Genomic DNA, 23,639 nt, shown 5'->3' on the forward strand with positions numbered 1-23,639 from the left:
AACTGACATAAAGGCATCTATTAAACTCTACAGCGTTATGTCCCTTAGCGCCTCCCATTTACCCCCTTGTAGGTCTTTTCACTGTGGAATATTGAGCCCTGATCCATTTTGACTTTTCTGGGTTTTTTTTTTGATTTTTATTTATTCTCTATATTCTTTGTTTACATTCCAAATGATTTCCCCTTTCCTGGTTCCCCCCTCCCCATAAGTCCCATAAGCCTTCTTCCCTCTGCCCATTCCCTGATCAACCCCCTCCCACTTCTCTGTCCTGGTAATCCCCTACATTGCTGCATCAAGCCTTTCCAGGACCAGGGGCCTCTCCTTTCTTCTTCTTGGGAATGATTTGATATGTGAATTGTGTCTTGGGTATTCAGAGCTTCTGGGCTAATATCCATTCCATGTGTGTTCTTTTGTGATTGGGTTACCTCACTTAGGATGATATTTTCCAGTTCCAACCATTTGTCTAAGAATTTCATGAATTCATTGTTATTAATTGCTCAGTAGTATTCCAGTGTGTAAATATACCACATTTTCTCTATCCATTTCTCCATTGAGGGACATCTGGGTTCTTTCCAGCTTCTGGCTAATCTGGCGGTTCCTCAGAAAACTGGGCATGACACTTCCAGAGGTCCCTGCTATACCACTCATACCACTCCTGAGCATATACCCAGAGGCATGCAATAAGGACACATGCTCCCCTATGTTAATAGCAGCGTTATTTATAACAGCCAGAAGCTGGAAAGAACCCAGATGTCCCTCAATGGAGGAATGGACTTTTCTGTTTATACTAATTATCTTTGAATGTTGGCATTCACAAACTCTTTTACTTATTGTAATATAAGGTTGTCTGTATAAATAGATTATAGATAGATAATGGATAGATAAATAGATAATAGCTATCCAACTATTTTATAGATCCTAGAATTAATTCTTCTTAATTGCTACTTTTTTATTTTTATTAGATATTTATTTACATTTCAAATGTTATCCATTTTCCTGGTTTGCCCTCCAAATACTCTTTTATAGCAATTAAATGAAGACAGAAAGAAACTGTAATGAATTTTAAGTGACATGGCTCATTGCTGTTCTTGGTGCATAATGTATACTCAGTTGAAATCACACAGTTTTGGAGAAATGGCTGTCATTTTTTGCACGTATAATAGATTTCTACAGCACTAACGTTCTAATAGAGAGATGACTGTTCAAAATTCCATCTCTAATTATAATGCAAGCCGAGGCTTGGGTAGAGAGAAATACCATTTCAATCAATGTCACTGCTGCACAGTAGCATCACAAATAGTTACCCTACATAGTGTCTCAGAGCAGCCATGAGGTATGGCAGAACATGTAATTTCAGAAAGTACTTTGTACTGAAAAAAGCTTCGGCATTTCAATGTCAGCCAGGATTTGTACCTATTGTAATGTGCTATAGAGGAACTTATAATGGTACATTCACTAGCCAAGCCAATACCAGTCGAGAAAAACATGGATGAGAACAAAGGGAAAAGCCATGCAGAGAAAGCAGGAGCCCACTGTGGGCTGCCTTTAGTGACATCATGCTTGGTGACATCATGCTATCCTTCCATCCTCCCACCTTAAATCATTGACCATGGGTCACAGTGGAGAACACAGCCAGGATGATGGAGGTGAACCAAGTTCCAGCATCTACCACAATAAATATTAAAACCCAATAGGATACTTTAAAAAAGAAAAATTCAAGGAAGCTAAATCATTTTTCCACACATATTTTAAGTGGTTATGTAGAAACAATAAAATAAAAATAGAACTTTGAGTCCTAGAGAAATAATCTATTTTAAATTATTCCTTGGGTAGTAAATTAATTTCAAAGGCATCTATGGCAATATTGATGGAATTTGGTAAATGTACAACTAATAAATGTTAAATTTGTCGTACTTGGTTTCTACTGCACCACAGTATGAGTCACTAGAGAAGAGTATGTTTTTTTTATTAAAATACCATTCTGAGTTTCTCTCCTCTTTTAAGTATCCTTAAGCATTTATGCAGTATACAATAATGACTTGATTGCACTTTCTTATTACCCAGAAGTAAAATAGATTTTTAACATGTATCTTGGGGCACTTAATCATGAAGATATATTTTGCAGGTACTTACAATATCTTACTGTTTACAATATCTTGTGGTAACAGCTCCTTCATCTAATTCTTCCCAACACTCCTCACACTTCACCTTGCCATAGACATTATTGGTGACCACATTATTAATTTTGCTATTAAAATACATGCAACTTAATGTGATATGATTAGCAATAGACCAAAACATGTATCTAGTTAGTATTTGTCAGGATATCTTTAGCATGGGTTTTAATAAAAAATAAATTAAAACACCATAATCCAGTTTTGTCATTTATAGATATGGGGATTTGAATGAGAATAGTATCCATAACCTTATATATTTGAATACTTAGTCTCCATTGTGTGGCTATTTGGGGAGGATTAATAGATGTGCTCTAGTTAGTGGAAACATCACTAGAGACAGGCAGTTAGCTACAAAACTTCAAAAGCTTTATACCCAATGTGCTCTCTGTCCCTCCTGCTTACAGAATGAAATTTGAGCTGCTTTAGCTGTGTGACGTCATGTCTTCCCTCTGTCCCCATATAAACTGTAACCCTCTGAAATTGCAAGCCCAATTAAACATTCTACTTTAGATGTTAAATTGTTCATAATGCTTTATCACAGCAATAGCAAAATAACTAATACAGCCATTTACTATATATATCTTGTGTGAAAGATTCTTTAATAATAGGTATCATTTGCATTTGAGAGCATTTATTCTAGCATAAACTATCGTATTTTATAACACATGGCCCACATTGATTTCTTAATGGTTTTACATTATAAACAAGTTAGAGAGAATATTAATCAAAGAATATTAGTCAAGTGTTAATCTGTTATAAAACTAATGGTAACATAAATTCTACTGTATTTATAGTCTCGTCATAACTATCAAGTAAAAGCCTATATCAGTATTGTCTCATTGTTTTATCCCAAAGATAAAACAATAGTTTGACTAATTGCCATACCTATTTCACAATTGTAAATTCACCTAAGCAACATGGCTAGAATATTGCAGAACTAGTCTTAAAACTCCAGTCTCTTGAAAACTCCAATTTCGGAGGTAATAATGTGCCCTGATGATAACATTAGTCAGTAATTTTGATTAGTAATCTTGTACTAGGAGTTACTCTAAGAAGTTAAATCCTTTAATCTATGTAGCAAATATAATTTTGTGTGCATCTCATGTCCTCATTATTATGTATAATTTACAAATGAAGAGAACAGATTTAAAGAAAGACAATTTTGCCCAAACTACACATTTGAAATGATAAACAGACCATTCAAGCTAGTATAAGCTAGAAAGTCAGATTCTATATTTAAAACTGTAAGATAAAATTTGCATATAAATTTAATATGTCTCTTCAGACACTGCAGAAGAGGGGATCAGATTCCATTACAGATGGTTGTAAGCCCCCAGGTGGTTTCTGGGAATTGAACTCAGGACTTTTGGGAGAGCAGTGAGTGCTCTTAACCACTTTATTCTAGCACCTTCTACACAGTATCCATCATTCATATGTGCCAACCTTGTTTTTCTGGACTTCAAGGCAGTGTTAGATGGAGCAAAGGAGCCCAAGTCCTGGCTAGTACTCCTTCACTTATGACATTAAGTGACATGTTCTCTCTTTCCTTCTTTCCTCACTTAACAAGCAGAAATAATAACACTGGTTTCCCTGTGACATTGAAAGAAGTCATTGAATTATATCATGTTCCCTTAATGCAATGCATAGTGTACAACGAAATGCTCAAAATATTACCAGCAATTAATTATGGTTTTTAATGACTACTTCTTGCCTATTTAAAAGGAAGTTCACTTATATAAACAAAAAGAAACTCTAAAAATAAGTGCAATTAGAACAAAACAGCATTGCTAAATTCTGTTGCCAGCCAAGATTTCTGAACCTGAGAACAATTCTCAGCTAAGAAGGGAGTTTTGCAAGTGTTGGAGACATTCACACCAGCCACAAGATCAGAGAAAGGAACTAAAAGGAGAACAGCTGACTCACTATGTGAGTTTATATATATTTTTTATTTGAAAATAATTTATATATTCACTTGATAATTAAGTGAAAACACTACTGGTAACTCCAAAAGTTGAGGTCAAGCATTGGGTAAAGTAAACATCCTTTTTATTTCAGGAATGACACCAGTCAGTGTAAACATATATGGATAGTGTTTGTGTCTTTTAGGCTCCAGAGAAAAATGTAATGGTATGGGAGTGATCCGTCATCAACAGAACTCTACTCTTCCAAATCAGAGGAAGTCAGATCTAGCCTGTTAAAGGGATGTCTACAGTGTCTTCTCAGTAGATGTATGAACTTTGTCACTATCTGAATAGAACAGAAAATGCTACCAGCATAATAACATAAGTGACTAAGCCTTTAAAACCAACAAGAATATGGAAATCTGTTTCTGTTGTAGGAGCTGAAAATCTTCAGGTGAACAGATTAACTACCATCTAAGATCCTATCCCAAAGCTAAGTTTCAACAAAAGCATCCATCCAACAATCCCAGCTGTCTCTAGATCTATCAAATACTCCAAGGGAACAAGGGATTTGAGAGACAACTTGTCATTTTGGTAGAAGTGGCAGGCAGGGAGTACACAAAGACCTGGCTTATTTGAGGCACAGATGATAAAGATAAAAAGAAGAAGGTTTTCCTAGCTGCCTTGGTATCTGTAACATTGTGTTACTGAGGTACAGTATCTAAATAAATCTTTTCTTGAATTCCAACTGGGAAGCAATAATAATACATTCTATTTCCAGAGAGGATTTGAAGATAGATTAAAATTCTGCATATATGTTATGGTTGTTAGGTTGGTGTTTTACAGAACTCATAACAGTGGGAGTAGGTGTGTCCCTGACCCTTTGTGCCTGCTCTAGAGACTTTTTTTTCTCCTATTTGTTGTTTCACACAGCCTCAATATGATTGCCTTCCACTTGTCTTATTGTATCTTGGTTTGTCTTGTGTTCTATTGTCTCTTGGATGCCTGCTTTGTTCTGAAGGGAAGTGGAAGGGAAGTGAGTTTGGGGGAGAGGGGAGGCAGAGGAAGCTGGGAGGAGTAGAGGGAGGGGAAATGTAATTAGGATGAATTGTATGAGAGAAGAGTCTATTTTCATTTTAAAAAATGAAAATGTAAAATAGCTCATTCCCTCCTGGAGGGGGAGGCTTGGACTAGATTCAAAAGATAGTGGCAGAAGCCTAATGCACTGATGAGATCCTACTAGGATCCTGTCTTTTACAAATCAAAAGATAAAGAAAAAGGAATCAGTCATTGAACATAAAACATAAGCCAGCTGGTGCTCTTTGTGGAGGAGCAATGGTCTTGCAGCCAGTTTTTACTCTCAGCCTTTAGAAATGTGCTTGGACATATTTATTTGTAGATAAAATTATATGATATATTTTATTTGCTTTAAAATCTTCAGCATGAAGAAATAATACCATCAAATCAGGGCATAAAATAATGGGAGAAATGCCAAAAAATGCTTATTTCATGTATTATTTTTTCTGTATTTTGGTGCATATTTATGTGTTTATGCACAAGCACACACAAGGTGTATATTAGCAAAAAAAAAAAAAGTACAAAATACCTAGAATACAATCCACAGAACTTAAAAAGTTTAACAGGCTGAAGGATCCAAGCGAGGATGCCTGAATCCCACAACTCATCCTATTACAGAGACACTTGTTTAGCCATGTTTATTACTACTTCATTCACAATAGCCAGAAATGGGAAAGAGGCTATCAATGGATAAAGAAACTGTACATTTATACAAATGCTATTACTGGGTTGTTTAAAACAAACAAACAAACAAAAAAACAAACAAAAATGAAATCATAAAATTCACAGGATGAAATTCAGCTACTGCCATTTGCCCCAGGGTGCCAGGAGACTCCATAGCCTTCTGTGCATAGCCCGCCAAGAGAGAGTGATCTCCCAGCAGTGCTTTCACTTCTGAGTGCAGAGAGGTGAGTTCTCCACCTTCTCTCTGGAGAGGACCTTCTAGTAGCACACAGGGCCTAAGATCAGTGGAGAAGCGGGGACAGAAGTCATCCCACTGCCATTTGTACCAGGGAGCCTGGAGACTCCACAGCCTTCTGTGATCATTGGAGCAGCTGGGACAGAAGTCTTCCTGCCTCCATTTGCACCAGGGAGCCAGGAAACTCCACAGGCTTACAGACCCACAGGAGGAACAAAGTCCAGCCAGAGACAACAATACCAACTAGCACCAGAGATAATCAGATGGCAAAAGGCAAGCACAAGAACTCTACCAACAGAAACCAAGGCCACATCTCAACGTCAGAAGCCAGTCAGTTCTCCCACCACAGCAAGTCCCAGATACCCCCAACACACCAGGGAAGCAAGAGTTGGATCTAAAATCATATCTCATGATGCTGACAGAGGGCTTCAAGAAAGACTTAAATAATTCCCTTAAAGAAATAGAGGAGAACATCCATCAACAGGTAAAAGCCCTTAAAGAGGAAACACAAAAATCCCTTAAGGAAATACAGGAGATCATGGGTCAACAGGCAGAAGCCCTTAAAGAAGAAACACAAAAATCCCTTAAAAAATTACAGGAAAATACAAATAATCAAGTGAAGGAACTGAATAAAACCATGCAGAATCTAAAAGTGGAAGTAGAAACAATAAAGCAATCACAAAGTAAGACATCTCTGGAAATAGAAAACCTTAGAAGTAATTCAGGAGTCATAGATGCAAGCATGAAAAACAGAATACAAAAGATAGAAGAAAAAAACCTCAGGTGCTGAAGATACCATAGAAAACATTGTCTCAACAGTCAAAGAAAATGCAAAATGCATAAAACTGGTAACCCAAAACATCCAGGAACTCCAGGACACAATAAGAGGATCAAACCTAAGGATTATAGGTATAGATGACAGGGAGGATTTACATCTTAAGGCCCAGTAAATATCTTCAACAATATTGTAGAAGAAAATTTCCCTAACTAGAGAAAGAGATGCCCATGAACATACAAAAAGCCTTTAGAACTCCAAACAGACAGGACCAGAACAGAAAGTGCTCCCAGCACATAATAATCAAATCACCAAATTCACTAAACAAAGAAAGAATATTAAAAGCAGTAAGGGGAAAAGGACAAGTAACTTATCAAGGCAGACCTATCAGAATCACACCAGACTTCTCACAATTACTTATATGTGACTATAGTTAACTCTGTAACCATAAAGGCTAAGCAACTAGGGAGTGGAGAAATATCTAGGAAGGGAAACTAGAATATGTAGTTTGGATGGATGGATAGATGGGAGAAGACAAGGAATAGTGCAACTAAATGGGAAGGGAAGGGAAGAACAGCATGAAGGAGGGAAGAGGCTTTGAAGTAGCAATTTCTGGTTTCTTTGGAGACTCAGTTGTGTCAAGTGATATTTTTCTGGAAAGTGTCTTATGAAATAATATTTTGCTGAAGCTGATGCATGAAAGGATATTTTGCTGAGAACAGATATGTAGTATTTTTCTGGAAGCTGTCTTGAGAAAGGGCATTTTGCTGGAGTGGATGCTTAAGAGAATATGTGATGTTTAAAAAGAATATAAATATAACCTCACAGATAGAGGCTGCTCTTGCATTGGTTTGCCTTGAAATATTTCACTGGTCTTCCCTCCCTGAACTTCTTTTGAAATTACTTTGTAGAAAGATATGCAACAAATAATTTCTTGTAGTATTCCAGCTGCTTCTTACCACTACCACAGACTTGTGCCAATGAGTCAGAGCATGGCAATTTCTTCTTGATTAGACCACTGCTACTGATTCATGTTTAATGTTGTCAACTGGACTACTAATATCTTGACAGTGAAGAACTGTATCTCCCCAAAGAACTACTTCTAAACACGTTCACATCCCTCCCCCGACTGCCTATGGCCTATAATCACCTTTTCCCCCTACCTTTAATCAGTGGACTAAAAGGGAGGTTTAAGTAAAAAGGCACAGCTAAAACTAAAGACCACTGAAGGAATTTTATAGAAAATGAATACAGTAGAAGTAATGTGTGTGTGTGTGTGTGTGTGAGTGTGTGAGTTTGTGAATAATAACAAGAATCTAAACAGAATCACCAAATAACTGGGGAGATAAAGCTCCAGTGAGACATCTCTCACCACCAAATAAAACTCCATGGCCAGGGAATGGGCTATAAACAATTGAGTTGATGGTAAAAGGGACTTCATAGAAACCCCCAACAATCCAGGCTATTCCTAAAACTATTGTTTGCTCTCCACAAATTGATAGTAAGGCCCTATTGCTGAAGATAGCACCTACACTCCTCATTTAACACAGAGAAGCCAACCTTCTGCCTATCTAGAAGCGTCATTTCTATTAGCTAGTGTTCACGGCCCTAGGGAGTACTCTGCATGCTACCAGAGGAGATAGGTAAAAACATTTCCAAACCTGCCTGCAAGACTGAGACAAAAGTGGCACAAAAGCTGTGGGAGTAACCAGCCACTATTTAATTGGATTTAAGGCCCCTGCCATGAGATGGAATTCACATAAGACATTGTTCCGATGTCCGAGAACCTGAGACTATACAGGCCAGTGATCCAAGGAAAAACAAAATATTTTTGTTCTAATAAAGAAACATAACAATATAATGCCTGCTACACTCACAGATCAGTATCTCACTCAGACATCATAAAAACTTGCTTCTTTGGTATATAACCACAATAGGACAGTGTGCAAGGAGTAAAAAATCTTGGAACACCCTATCTCTAAATAGGTGTATTCATCAATTCCCTCCCCTCAGGGCTTAGAGAAGTCTGTGGAAGATTGGAATAACCTGAAGAAATGCAAGGCAACAAGGAAAGAAGGCCTTGTAGATACAGCAGGGCTGAAGTCCTTAGGAACTTACAGAGGCCATGGCAACCTGCACTGAACCTGTATATCTAAGCCAAATCTGAGTGTTGGGAGGGGATGTGGACACAGCACCCATACCTAACCCAGAAGTTAATTGATTACTGCATGTGAAGGTATAATCTCATTGGGTCCATAAGTCACACTGAAGCACAGGCAATGAAAAATGACCTCAATCATATTTTTGGAGGGCTTTGGGGGTTTTGGTTTCTTTGTGTGTTTATATTTTTTCTTATAATTCTTTGCTCAGGCTTTTCTTTTTCCTATAGACCATCTACTTACATGATACAGTTTTCATTTTGTTTTTTATGGGGATTCTGTTCATAAAATCGTGTGTGTATAAGTGTGTTTCTTGTGCTTTCTCTTTGGTCTTGTTTTTTCTGTTTGTTCTTGTCATTTTTGTTTTATCTTGCTTTGTATTTCTACATGTCTCTTTGTTTTCTAAAAATAGCCAGCCTGAAAGGAGTGAATTTAGGTCAATGTGGAGGTAGGGAGGACCTGGTAGGAGATAAAGGGGTTAAACTATAACCAGAATATATTGGATGAAAAACAAATCTATTCTATTTTTATAAAAGGGAAAAAAATGTTTGAGACATTGTAAACTACATTCTGAAATAATTACCTTTTCCTTTTCTTAAATTACATCTTTCAGAATTTCTATTAATGAATCCATGTTGGTGATAAACATTTAGGTTTAGATTCCAGGAAATTTAAAGCTCAATACTGATTTGAATTGTAATTTTGTTGATGGCTGTTTTCCCATAGGAGATTAAGTCATTACAGTACTGCCCTCTGTGTGGATCTTGATATAAATGGAAATTACTGCGCTATCAGCCTAATTGTTCTCTCCTTGAATGTGACCTGCTTTCCCTACATGATTTTAATGAACATTTTTTTTCCTTTGGTATTCCTTCATTTACCAGTAAAACTTCAGAGATCAGATGTTTGATTAGTAACTCTTTCCTAAACCCTACTAGGCTCCTTCCATATGGAAAATTAATATAAAAACTGATAACATGATTCTTTCTAGTTTTCCATCCAATGTTTATCATCTGTTTCATGTTCCATATAGCCTTCTACCTTGTCCGGGTGCTTTGGAGTCTTTGTCTCTTTATACCTGTCACTCTTGTCAAATTTTAACTTACCTCAGATGTAGTTTTCTGTGTAGATATTTCCTTCCATGATTTTTTAAACCTTTTGGCTAATTTCTTAAACGCTCTGCATTTAAGATTATCCTCATTATGATTATCCTCATTAAACCACACTGAGTCTTAGTTTTAACCTATGCTCGCTCACCCAAGGTACCAGGCAACTACAGGTACCTCTTCATCTTTCTGTCAAGAGTCTGGGCATTTGTGAAGTTACTGAGAAGCCTAGATTGGAAGGAATTTGTTTATTTTCAGAATGTTTTGCTTTACTTCTGAAAATACACGATGATAAGCAATATCAAAATATTATTCTCTGGTAAAGTCTGATTATGCTATAGTGTTTGAGACTCATGTCTCCCCTTCATGGTGAAACCAGTTGCTCACATTAGTTAGCTTCAGACACTATCTTTTGTCCTAATCCATGAATGCATCCCCTTATCTGACTTAAATTATGGGGTTCCAACTGGTATCAACAAAAATCATAGTCTCTGGTTTCTTGGATCTGTGTGCCTTGTTCTTCAGTGCTAAGAACTATAGGGCTGGTTGCTATTCACTAAGAATACGTTGTTCAAAAATTGTTTGCTTAAGAACTTTTAGAATAAAGGTTACCATGAATTTATCTCAAACTTTTATGTTAAATGAGTGATTATTATTTTAAGATTTCATGGATTTTTTTATTTTTCTATATGAAACTAAATGTAAAGCTAACCAAATGTATACATATATTTTGTCTGGGTTTTGGGGGGTGGATAATTTATTTTTATGCCTTAATTATGAATATAATTTTTATGGACTCTATTTCCTGTGACCAATTCCATCATTTGTTTTACCTGATGATTTTACTTCTGTATCATATCATTCTGACAAAATTTACTCATTACTTTCTCAATATCTGGATCAAGTTTAACTCTGTATTTTTTAATCAATTCTCTACAAAATATTAAATATTCCATATTGTCTATAATTTTACTTGAAAATTGGGAAATTGGCTGATTTTATTTTGTTTCACTAGTATCTGTCATATAAACATAGATGCTAATCCAAAACTTTATAACATGAGTATAAGACATGTCTTATATATTTCTTGTACAATGGCTTTACAGTTTTTTAAAATTTGATCCCAACAATAATAAAATTAGTAATGGTCACAATTAGTGATTATTTGTCTGAATTATTTTCTGCATGTAAACCTTGTACTTTCTTGCTCTGTTAAAGTATTTCAATGTTCCTGTAGGTTCCTAAAGATATAAGTAATTTTTAATATTCAAACACAATTTTATAGGTGGTTGTTAAGAGAAAGTACAATTCTGTTGCTATCGTGTTTCTTGGAAAAATGCTTCTAATATTGAATAGTCCTGCAAAGAAAAATTCATGCCTTGACTTTAAAACATTTAAATTTTCTTAAAAGCCAAGTCACTCATCTTTATTATCAGAATATTTAAACCTATAATACAGCATTTTATTTTTCATTATTATAATTTTCATTATTAAAACCAACATGTTAGATTTTTCTCCCTCCCACAAGTCCCTCCAGATCCTCTTTTTCTCCCTCCCAACTTAAAGTTGAGAGGGAGAATATGAGCTATGATCATATAGATTTACAGATTTCTTTCTTGGTATCCTCAGTCCCTTCTGATTCTTAAGTTCTCTCTGTCTCCTCTTCCAGGAGTTCCCCTAAGTTGTGAGAAGAGAGATTTGGTGGAGATATCTCATTTAGGAAGAACTAAGTGTCCCAAGGTCTCTCATTCTCTGCATAATTTAACATAATATTTCAATTTATTGAGATCTTAGTGAACTCATTCTCTGACTGCCAGAGAGTGGACAATAAAGCAATACAGATGTTGCTGAAATTGACTTCAATATAGAAAACATGGATCTGAGTTCTAGGAAACTCTAAAACTGTTGTAAGTTCCATGCTTCTGCAGAAACAATAAAACCCAAATTAGCCTTTTTTTCTGATCAGGCTTCATACGTACATACATATACACATGTGTGTATTAAATATGCATTATATATAATGCATATATACTACATGTATTTGTGTATATATATATACATATATATATATATTTCCTAACTTGTTTTATTATCCAGCAACAGACTAACGAATTGTGCTTTTTAAAATAGTATTTATATTTATTCTAAAAATTTTACACATTGTATAGAATGTATCTAAATCATATCTGTATATTCACACACACACACACACACACACACACACACACACACACACACACACAGTCTAACTACTCCTTGATCTCCCAACACATTTTCCTTCCAATTAATTTTCTATTTACAACCCACTGAGTGCATCTAGTGCTACCCACATGTGCTAGTGACACTTTCATTTTTAATCCTAATATAATTACGTAATATACCTACATTTGAAAATTGTAAGCAATGCTAAGGTATTTGCGAACATGATAAAATTTCTCCCACCTCAGAATCTTCTAATTTACTTCATTAAGATTCATTTGGCAGTTCGGGTGCTTAGAAAAAATTATATTTTTAAAATCATTTTTAGCATGGCAGGGAGTAGGCAATGAAAGTCTCAAACTGAGAGAAAGTGATGCTTTTGATAAACCAGCTCTTGCAGTAGCAGTTCACAGTTCCTTCCTTTAACCTATTTAATGTGGTGGAAGAGCAAACGTTTTGACACTTTTTTTTAAAACTAGAAATGGCATGACAATATGTCATGAGTTCACAGGGTCTTTTTGTCTTTTTAAAGGAAGTTCAGTCTCAGCAGAAGTTAGGTCAGGATTGCTTATGTAAACCTGCCACTGAGGTATTACTCAGAACTCCAGCCTCAGGTAGACTCCAGCTATGTGACTGGGGCCATGACTGTACTCACAGCAAAACCACCAAACAGGTGGGAAAAGTACAAGGTCTTCAAAACCCGAGCTGATGAAAAAAAAAAAACCCAAATGTCATATAGACAGCCATCTGGGTGATTTCAGAAACACATGTTCCAGCACCAAACATTCTAACCACTTCCTTCTACTTAGAAACTTGATTTTTTTAAAGGTGCTTTCCTTCTTCCTGTAGACAAATGCATGTAATGTCAACAAAATGTTCTGGAACATTTCTGAAAAGAGTTGCTTCAGGCATAACTTAAAAATGATTTACTGGAAATGATTGTATTATGAGGCCTCAAATTTTCATCTGTATTGCTGACATGATCATTTTCAGATGGGCATCTTAATTACCGAGGACGATGAAGACCCACCTGATCATTTTTCAGACCTCACTTCAACCTCTTAGGTACCATATGAATAAGTATCTTTCCTTGGAGCCATCATGGAGTCCAGATACTTACTATTTTCCTAGCTTTAGCTGATGCTTTCCCAGGACTATAGGCAAAGAGGCTTCATATTATGTGTTGCTCCTCTGCCCAGAAGATAACTCACAGCAGGTCCTCTGTACCTATCCTATTTTAACATACATGTCACTAATTTTGTTTATTCTCTGATGCTAATGTGTTTCTTTCCTTAGCATGTCTCACTTTCTCCCCTTATTTTATCACCTATAAAATAAGCTGTATTTATTAATGTATTTATACAACAGGCATTTGTTACATCTACCTATGCCAAGCATTGCTATACATCCTTGTTATTGAATAATAAAGGAATAGAACAAAGTTCCCTTGAAGTAACAGAGCTTACTTAAATCCTTGCTATGTCAGTGTTTCTGAAATATAGCTAACACACAAGGCCCCAGTGCTTTAGAGGGAAACACAGTTAAATCAAGTACAAAGGCTCTAGAGTGTTGGGTCAATAATCTAGAAATATATTTGTTATTGAGTAGATTCATAGAAGGCTTTAGAGAGAATGTGCAACTTGACTATAAGATCAAGATTGAGGTATTAGCATATAGGTAGATATAAGGAGGACCATTCAGGACAGAGAAATCATTAATACAGATTTAAATAAGTAGACAGGTAGCGCCTCCTAGAAGTAGGGACAGGCTAACTGTGGAACTGGTGCTGAACAAGTGAAGGGAACGGGATACAAAGGCCTGGAAACAGCAGCCAAATAGGCCATGTAAAGACTTACAGTAGCTGTCCCTCATGAGTGCTGTGTATTTTCTGGACTCAGTATCCTTCAATCTCCATGGTATCATGGTCAACTGTGGTTAAAATTATTAATTATCAATACCAGACACAAGCAATTGATAAATCTTATAGAACTTTTTAATAGTAAATTATCATTTTTTCCATTTTATTGTTAGCTGTGCTTATTTACACTGTACTCTGTCTAATTTAGAAACTGAACCATGTCAGAGATATGTATACATTAAAAATGATATTCACTTAGCTTTCAATTATTTCTAGCACTCAGTGGGAGTCATGGTTTGAACATGCTTGGCCCACACTATTAGGAGGTATGGTTTTGTTGGAAGAACTGTGTCACTGTGGCAGTGACAGAATAAAACCCTCCTCCTAACCATGTTAGGGCCAGTCTTCTCCTAGCAGCCCTCACTCTATGGATTCTAAATGGATATAGGAACCTTCTAGCTATGAATACATATAAATACATATAAATACATGTATTCCAATGTATTGAATACATATAAATACATGTATTCCAATTCCTAACTTAAGGAAATCGTTACACAGTACTTTTTGGCTTTAATGGCTGTATTAGCAGGGATTCTCTAGAGTCACAGAACTTATAGAATGGTTCTATATATTAAGGGAATTTATTGAAGTGATTTGAAGACTGTAGTCCAACTAACCCAACAATGAGCATCTATAAATGGGAAGTCTAAGAATCTAATAGTTACCCAGTGCCACAAGGCTAGCTGTTTAAGCAGCTCTTCTGTATAAGCTGGAATCCTAAAGAAGTAGGTTCCAACAGATGTGCTGGCAATTAAGTGCAAGCAGACAAAGAAGAGTGAGTCTTCCTTCTTCCAATGTCATTTTGTAGACCTCCAGCAGAAGATGTGCCCCAGATTAAACCTTTATACCACCATACCTGGATTTGGGACTTGTTTTGTCTCAGGCTGGCCTTGAACTCAGAGATGTAATTGTCTCTGTATCTGGTATACCTCCTTGCCTGGGCCTAAGCTTTCATAACCACTATGCTTCAAGATCTCCATGTTAAAATCTGGATCAGAAGCCTGAGTCTTCCATCTTCAAGATCTGGATCACAGGTATGCCCTCCATTTCTGAAATATAGTTCATTCCAGATGTAGTCAAGTTGACAACCAGGAATAGCCATCAGCCTTGGAACATATTTCCTGCACATGAATGGAGCCGTTGCTCTGAGAGAAACCAGAATCACTGCAGTGTTTGGAGCAGACATGTGATCTGAATGATGTTTTGAAAGATACCTTGCATGCTAGATCAGTAGTTCTCAATCTTCCTAACACTGCAACCTTTCAATACAGTTCTTCCTGTTGTGGTGACCCCAAACCCTAAAACTATTTTACATTTTTGCTGCTATTTTATAACTATAATTTTGATAGTGTTGTGAATATGTGACCCCTGTGAAAGGATTGTTCAACTCCCAAAGGTATCATGACTGATGGTTGAGAACTGCTGCTCTAAATGAAGAAGGAGGGTAGAAGGGCAAGGCAAGCTTCAGGCTGTGATCATTGTTCTTTGTTTTCATCTTAGATGGATTTCTGTTTGCTGGGAAACACACCTCTGGTGTCTGCAAGTGTATGTGCATGGAAGTTAAACTGAGAATGAAAGACTCACTCTGAATGCGGGCTGCAAAATCCCATGGGATAGTGCATCCAAACTGAATTAAAAGGGAAAAAGGAACACTGGACCCAATGTTTGTTTATCTCAGATTCCTGAAATATATCAGTAGGAGAACACCCTAGTGCGGCGACAATGAACCAACCTTGTCACCATGCCTTCCTGTCCTGATGGTCTCTCCCCTCTATCTTAACCAGAATAAGTCCTTTTTTCCTTAGCTTGCTTCTCATAAGTTCACAGTGACAAAAAAGTACATATTATGCTACTTATATGGGATCATTATTGTACATTAGGCCCTTGACATACCAAATATGGATTTTAAAGGAGTAATATATAAATGAGCAAAATGTGGAGGTTAAAGTGTGTAAGGTATTCTTACTAACAGGAAGCAAAGAAGTACAAGTTACAGATGATCTTAACTTTTTGAGGAACCTCACTGTTCATTAGCATTTACCTTTGATTGCTTGTGTGCAAATAATATGCCACTATATACACACAGAGCACATAGTGACTGCTTAATCACAAACTGTCTTTGAGATGTTTATTCTTCAAGTACTCTTGATGTCTTGAACTCATGGTTATAAAATATATTCAGTCTGTAACCCTGTAACAATCACCTAGCTTTCTAGATCTTTCAAACATACAAAGGTAGACTTTCTTGTTTTGGTTTTTTTGTTGTTGTTGTTGTTCTTTTTTTTTAAGTAATGATTTTTTATTCGATATATTTTTTATTTACATTTCAAATGATTTCCTCTTTTCTGGTCCCCCACTCCCCGAAAGTCACATACGCCCCCTTCCCTCCCCTTGTTCTCCCACCCACCCCTTCCCACTTCCCTGTTCTGGTTTTGCATTATACTGCTGCACTGAGTCTTTCCAGAACCAAAGGCCACTCCTCCATTCTTCTTGTACCTCATTTGATGTGTGGATTATGTTTTGGGTATTCCAGTTTTCCAGGCTAATATCCACTTATTAGTGAGTGCATACTATGATTGATCTTTTGAGACTGGGTTACCTCACTTAGTATGATGTTCTCCAGCTCCATCCATTTGCCTAAGAATTTCATGAATTCATTGTTTCTAATGGCTGAATAGTACTCCATTGTGTAGATATACCACATTTTTTTGCATCCATTCTTCTGTTGAGGGATACCTGGGTTCTTTCCAGCTTCTGGCTATTATAAATAGGGCTGCTATGAACATAGTGGAACATATATCCTTATTACATGCTGGGGAATCCTCTGGGTATATGCCCAGGAATGGTATAGCAGGATCTTTTGGAAATGATATGCCCAGTTTTCTGAGGAACAGCCAAACTGATTTCCAGAGTGGTGGTACCAATTTGCAACCCCACCAGCAGTGGAGGAGTGTTCCTCTTTCTCCACATCCTTGCCAACACCTGCTGTCTCCTGAGTTTTTTATCTTAACCATTCTGACTGCTGTAAGGTGAAATCTCAGGATTGCTTTGATTTGCATTTCCCTGATGACTAATGAAGTTGAGCATTTTTTAAGAAGCTTCTCCTCCATCTGAAGTTCTGCAGGTGAGAATTCTTTGTTTAACTCTGTACACCATTTTAAAAATAGGGTTATTTGATTTTCTGGGGTCTAACTTCTTGAGTTCTTTGTATATATTGGATATTAGCCCTCTATCTGATGTAGGGTTGGTGAAGATCTTTTCCCAATTTGTTGGTTGCCGATTTGTCCTTTTGATGGTGTCCTTTGCCTTACAGAAACTTTGTAATTTTATGAGGTCCCATTTGCCAATTCTTGATCTTAGAGCATACGCTATTGGTGTTCTGTTCAGGACCTTTCCCCCTGTACTGATGACCTCAAGGGTCTTCCCCAGTTTCTTTTCTATTAGCTTCAGAGTGTCTGGCTTTATGTGGAGGTTCTTGATCCATTTGGAGTCGAGCTTAGTACAAGGAGACAAGGATGGAGCAATTTGCATTCTTCTGCATTCTGACCTCCAGTTGAACCAGCACCATTTGTTGGAAAGGCTATCTTTTTTCCATTGGCTGTTTTCAGCCCCTTTGTCAAAGATCAAGTGGCCATAGGTGTGTAGGTTCATTTCTGGATCTTCAATCCTGTTCCATTGATCTGCCTGCCTGTCACTGTACCAATAACATGCAGTTTTTAACACTATTGACTTGCTTGTTTTAAAGGTTAAATGTTAGTATGTTTTAAACTAGGATCATGTCAGAGGAGAAGGTGTTCAAACTGTTCTAAGTAGTGTTTAATATTATTAACTTCTTGTATTTATGAAAATTAAGCCACAACATTTATTTTGCTACAAATATTTAACTATTTGCCTTCTCTGGGTACTTCTATTTACTGGCAAGTGTAGCATTTTAATTCTGCTTAGCTGAACTGGGGTGTTTTTTATTTTAAACTTTGTGGAGAAGTCTGTTCCCACAAAACAAAGGTCATGGTTTCAATTCCCATTTAGGTATTCACTGGTTATAAAAGAGGAAATATACTTCCTCAACCACAGATTCTTTCTCAGCCCTGTGGAACTTAATTGCAAAAGTTTTGTGTAAAAGTTGTGGCCAAGAGTGTGAATCTGGAAAGCCCTGTGCAAATCCATCTGGGAAGAAAGGAAAGTACAGATGGTATATTGATAGTCAATTTGTCTACAAAAAGCAGCAGATATTTATGATGTTCTATCTTTAAAGTGGTGGTGTAGTTTCAAGATGATAAGTTTCAAGGTTGAATACTTTTAAGATTTGTGGAAATTACCTCGTTGATCTAGTTATTCGTAAAACACATTCTGAACATGTGTATCTATCAGGCACTGTATGGCGAAGCTACATAGAAAGACATATTCATCTATATTGTCAATTGTGCCTTACAACTGGAGAGATAAGTAAGAAATTTCTTCTCCTCAATTAGTCCAAAAAAGGAGAGGAAGGGAGAGGAGAAAGAAGGAAATATGGAGTGGAGAAAAAACAAGGAAATGGAAAGAAGGAAGAAAGGATGGAAGGAAAGAAAGAAAGAAGGAAGGAAGGAAGGAAGGAAGGAAGGAAGGAAGGAAGGAAGGAAGGAAGGAAGGAAGGAAGGATAGGAAGGGAGGTAGGAATAAAGGGAGAAATGGAGGAAGGGAAGGATGGAGAGAGGGAGGAAGAGAGATTTAGAAATATTCTGTAGGCTCATTTACATGCTTATGTTCATTTAGGGAAACACTAAAAACTGTGTGTTCCCAGTTGGAACTATGTCTTTTCTAGGCACATGCTTATGATCAACTTTGTAGTATCAGTCATTTAGTCTTTCCTATGGAGTGGACTTCATATAAAATCACAGAGCATTTGGTTAATTATCTCCAAAATAGTAGGGGTAATGGCACTATTTAATAAGTAGACATCTTGCATGTCACATTGCTATTGCATCAAACGTGGTGTAGAGCTGAGTGAGGCCATTGATGACTTTACTTTCCCAAAAACATAAATAGCAACTTCCAGTACTATGAATTCTAGCTGAGAGAGAGAGAGAGAGAGAGAGAGAGAGAGAGAGAGAGAGAGAGAGATCCCAACTAGCTTAGTTACATCTTAATTTCAGTGTCATACAAACTGTGTGGTGTCTTCCTGACAGAGTCTTATCATTTTGTTCTGATGGGAAACCAAGAGCAATAAACTGTCTTGTTTTGGAGCTTCTGAGACCTTTCTTGCCAACAGCTCATAGGGAGGTATTTTGCATCTGATATGGGTTTTGTTTAAAAGCCTATGGCTCCTTGGGGCAGAATAGTGATAATCATATACTATTTATTAGTCTTATTTTCATACTTCCTAATACATCCAGAATAGCCACACATAAAGGAAACGTACCTCCATCCCAACCTCTTCTAAATACATTTTTTGAAAGGTATAAAGCAATAGGATTTTGTATGCTTTACATGTTCTTTTAGCTTTTGGTAACCCTCCAAACCCCATCAATTTCCCAATCCTATCTAGGTGCTTTTTTCCATGCATAAAGCTATGCATACTTTGTTATTTATTATTCATTTTATACTTATTATTCTGCTGCCTTAGTGCTTTTCTCCCAATGGCCCATTTTTGGTTCCTAGTAGATAATTATATTTATACTCATAACTAGCTTTGCTTTCAACACACAACAGAGATGTACCCTTTTGAAGAGGGTGGTAATTAATGCAGAGACTCATATTTGTTTAAAATGCTGAAAATAAGTGGCAGATGATTACTTGGTCTTAAACTAGACAAGTGCACAAACATACACACACACTTAAGTTCCTGAAGGCCCAGAAAATATTTCAGGGGAAAGGTCAAAAAAATTAAGAGACAGAGGATGGGAAAGAGTGCAATGAACTTCTGCAATACAGACTTTGACATTGCAGGCCTAGCCATGAGCAAAAGCTATGAATACCTGCTTGAGAATGGGTTATCCAGCTTTCTGCCATGGATACAGAGGATACCCATGAGGCCCAGTCTCTTCCCAAAGAGCTAATGACTGTTAACAGCTGCTAGAGTAGAGCATGTATCATTTTCTCTAATGGAATAAGCACTAGGGAACTATGTGGAAAAAAGAAAGACACAGGAGAACAAAGATAGGGGTAGGACAGAATAACAGGAAGGATGAAAGTAAAAATAATAAATGGTATAAAGATATGTGTGTATGTATGTGTGTGCATACTATGGAGATACATGTGTGTGTGTGTAGTATGGATTGGATATATATACATATATATATATGTATATATATATAATCAGCATTTTAGAAGAGATTTTAATCTTCTCCTATTTAAACACATATTAGTATTAATATTTCTCAGAGATTGGTAATCCCTAAATAAAATGTCAAAACAATTTCCACAGAAGGTAATAAAAACAGCAAGGTTGAAAAAAGTATTTAAAATTGTCTGTTGAGAAGCAATAAACAAGGCATTGCCAAGAATGTGGCAGCTACAACAACAGATGAAGTGCACAATCTGTGGCTGTTCATGTCAGGACCGCATTGTTGAGGTTGGAATAGAGAGTGAAATTGGGACAGCTTCCTGGGAGATGCCACACTGAGGCAGAGACACAAGAGGCGGCCAACAGGGGGAGGCAGATGAGTGAACAGTCTGTGTCAAGGTCAAAGCAGAAAAATAGCTCATGACATGTTTATGGTGATCACATATAAACTTTCACAGAAGAAATCTATATAAATTACTATGTTAGCTTGACTAATGCACCTTATTATTTCATGAATCATACAGGCCTCAGAGGAAATACAGATAAAGGAAGGTTGAGTCTATGTCATGTGCCTGTTTTATATATAAAGTTGCTTTTACTGTGTATAAGATCTCTTTTCCAATCGTTTGATACCATGTAAATAAACTCTCAATCCTTTCTGCCAGGAAGGTCTACTGCACTCTGATTTGCCTCCTAATCATGTAGAACAGCAACCCAGCTTTCTGGAGGGGTGGGTGTTCAACTAAGCAGCCTAAAGAGCATCAATGATATGTATTCTCTACTACAAATCTTAATATGTTTGTCAGATCAGCTCCTCAGTCTGATAGGCAAGGGCTTGCACACTAAAGACTAGTCTGAGAACATCACAGTGCCCCATTCAGCCCAGAGTTGTGACCGTCAGGGAAGCTGGTTGGGGTTGGATATAAAGCACCTCTCACGTGTAGTCAGGCATACTTAGTGCCTAGTCTACATCAGGCTCATTTAGGACAGGACAGGACCAGGACAGACTAGGTCCAAATACAACAAAATAAGCCCAAACGGGGATATAGATTAAACAATCACTATTACATGAGGGGATAGGAAGAGCAAATAACATGTGAGCAGAGACTTGAACGTTAGAGAAGCATCTACAGAAGAAGATTCAATTCTTCGTTTTTAGGCAATTGAAATAATGTGTGAGGTGATGACTATGCTAACTATCACAGTTTGATCATTCCATGTTATATAGATATAAAAAAAACTCTACCTAATAAATATATGTATATCTTGGTTACCACCAATGACGACTGAACTCAGAACCTCACACATGCTAAGCACACACTCTATCACTCAGTTACATCCAAGTGAAATTTATTATGTCCATTAACATCAAAATAAGAGTTAGAGACACTGCTCAGAGGAGAAAGAAGAGAACCAACTTCTGCAGCTTTTCCTATGACCTCCACTCTGTCATATGCATATATACACACACATACATACACACACATACATACAAATACATATACATATTCATAAACATATACATATACATGAATTGGAGAGAAATCATGAATAAATATAGAGACAAATCTGCAGATTCACAAATGGGAGGGGATCTTCCTTCAGATGACTATATTATCCTGAACATAGCTCATATTTTTACCATCAATTGTTAAATAGCACATGCCTCCCTGTTTAGAACCCCAGAATCTCCTTTAACCCATCAGATAAAAGGCTCTGCTGGCTCAGTGCTTGCTCCTCTACACTGAGGTTGATTTTGTTTGGCCAATGTCCATGGTATGCTGTTCCCTAACTTTTTCCAGTAGTCTACGTTCTTTCCAGTTTGTCTACATTCTTTCAACTTCTACAACTTCTAGGGAGAATCTAGGTACCTGCACCTCTTTTCTATTTTCTGGGCTAAAAATGGATCTTTTATATGCTTAGGAGGCAACCATGCAGAGGTTGCTAAACACACCTACCTGGGAAACAAATTTCCCGTGTGGGATTCCCTCGTCTGCACTTAGCCCTAGGATCCTAGACAACATGACTGAACCTGCTCTGTCTCCACTCCCAGTAACACATGAACAATGACATTGCATCATCAGCTTCTATGAGGATTTAATGACACACACGCATGTAAAAGCACTTAAAAAGATTTTTGTGTTTTGGAAATTATGTTAATGGCCTTAATCAAAAATGTGAATTTCTGCTAAGATATGTAAATCTCTCACCCCAATAAAATTCATTCCATTTTCTTGCTGTAAGCCAGATTGTTCTTCATGTCTAATGGTTACATTCCCATGAACAGAAAAATAGAATAATGTAATGAACATAAAATATCTACTGTTTTTAGCTTCCTGAGATGCTATTTTCAACCTCTGAACAATTATTTTAATGCATTATTGTTTAATGCATTATCTAATTGGGTCTAATCTTATAATTCAGTTTTATGTACGTGTTTTACATACTCCATTAGGTTACATTCATTTAGGAAAGTATTATTCTACAGAAATAGAATTCCAGATATATATTACAATTGATTTGTATAACAATATTTAACATGATCAAACAAAATATTACAAATGAGCCATTTCATCATTATAAACAAATTATGATTCATTAATATATCCTTAGTGACACAAGATTTCTTTATGGCTAGCCACGTGTGGACAGTGGACAACCACCCTTAACAACATAGTTTCTGACTACATTTTATTTCTATACTTCAGGATTTATAATAGCACACAACAGAGCACTTCACTTTTCAGAAGTAAAATTTATGTTTGTTAATCAAGGACAGTAAAAAGCCGGCTGTGATGGTTCACACCTGTACTCCTAGCACTTGGCATTTAAGCAAAGGGATTTGGAGTCCAAGGTCATCCTCAGCTACATAGGAGTTTATGAATAGTGTGCTATATGAAACACCTGTTTTAAAAAAACATAAAAAATATGTATACAGAAAATGTGTTGCTGAGGTTGAACACACAAAAGGTAAAAGCAGAAAAAAAATTTAGCTTTCCTTGAAAGTACCAAATGTTTTCTTACAAGACAGTAATAACATGACATTTCAGCATTATTTTTCATTATTAATGTAGGTTAGCTATACTCAAACATGGAAATAAGGTACTTATACAATAATAAAATGTGTATATTTTTTGTGT

General features: G+C 36.6%; 1 protein-coding gene across 1 annotated transcript in view; it reads right to left on the reverse strand.

Annotated features, from left to right (window-relative positions):
• Positions 1 to 23,639, reverse strand: part of Dthd1 (death domain containing 1) — an 82,671-nt gene that overhangs the window by 11,613 nt on the left and 47,419 nt on the right. The gene's annotated exons all lie outside the window — the stretch shown is intronic.

Source organism: Apodemus sylvaticus, chromosome 11, assembly GCF_947179515.1.
Source record: "Apodemus sylvaticus chromosome 11, mApoSyl1.1, whole genome shotgun sequence".
Lineage (NCBI taxonomy): Eukaryota > Metazoa > Chordata > Mammalia > Rodentia > Muridae > Apodemus > Apodemus sylvaticus.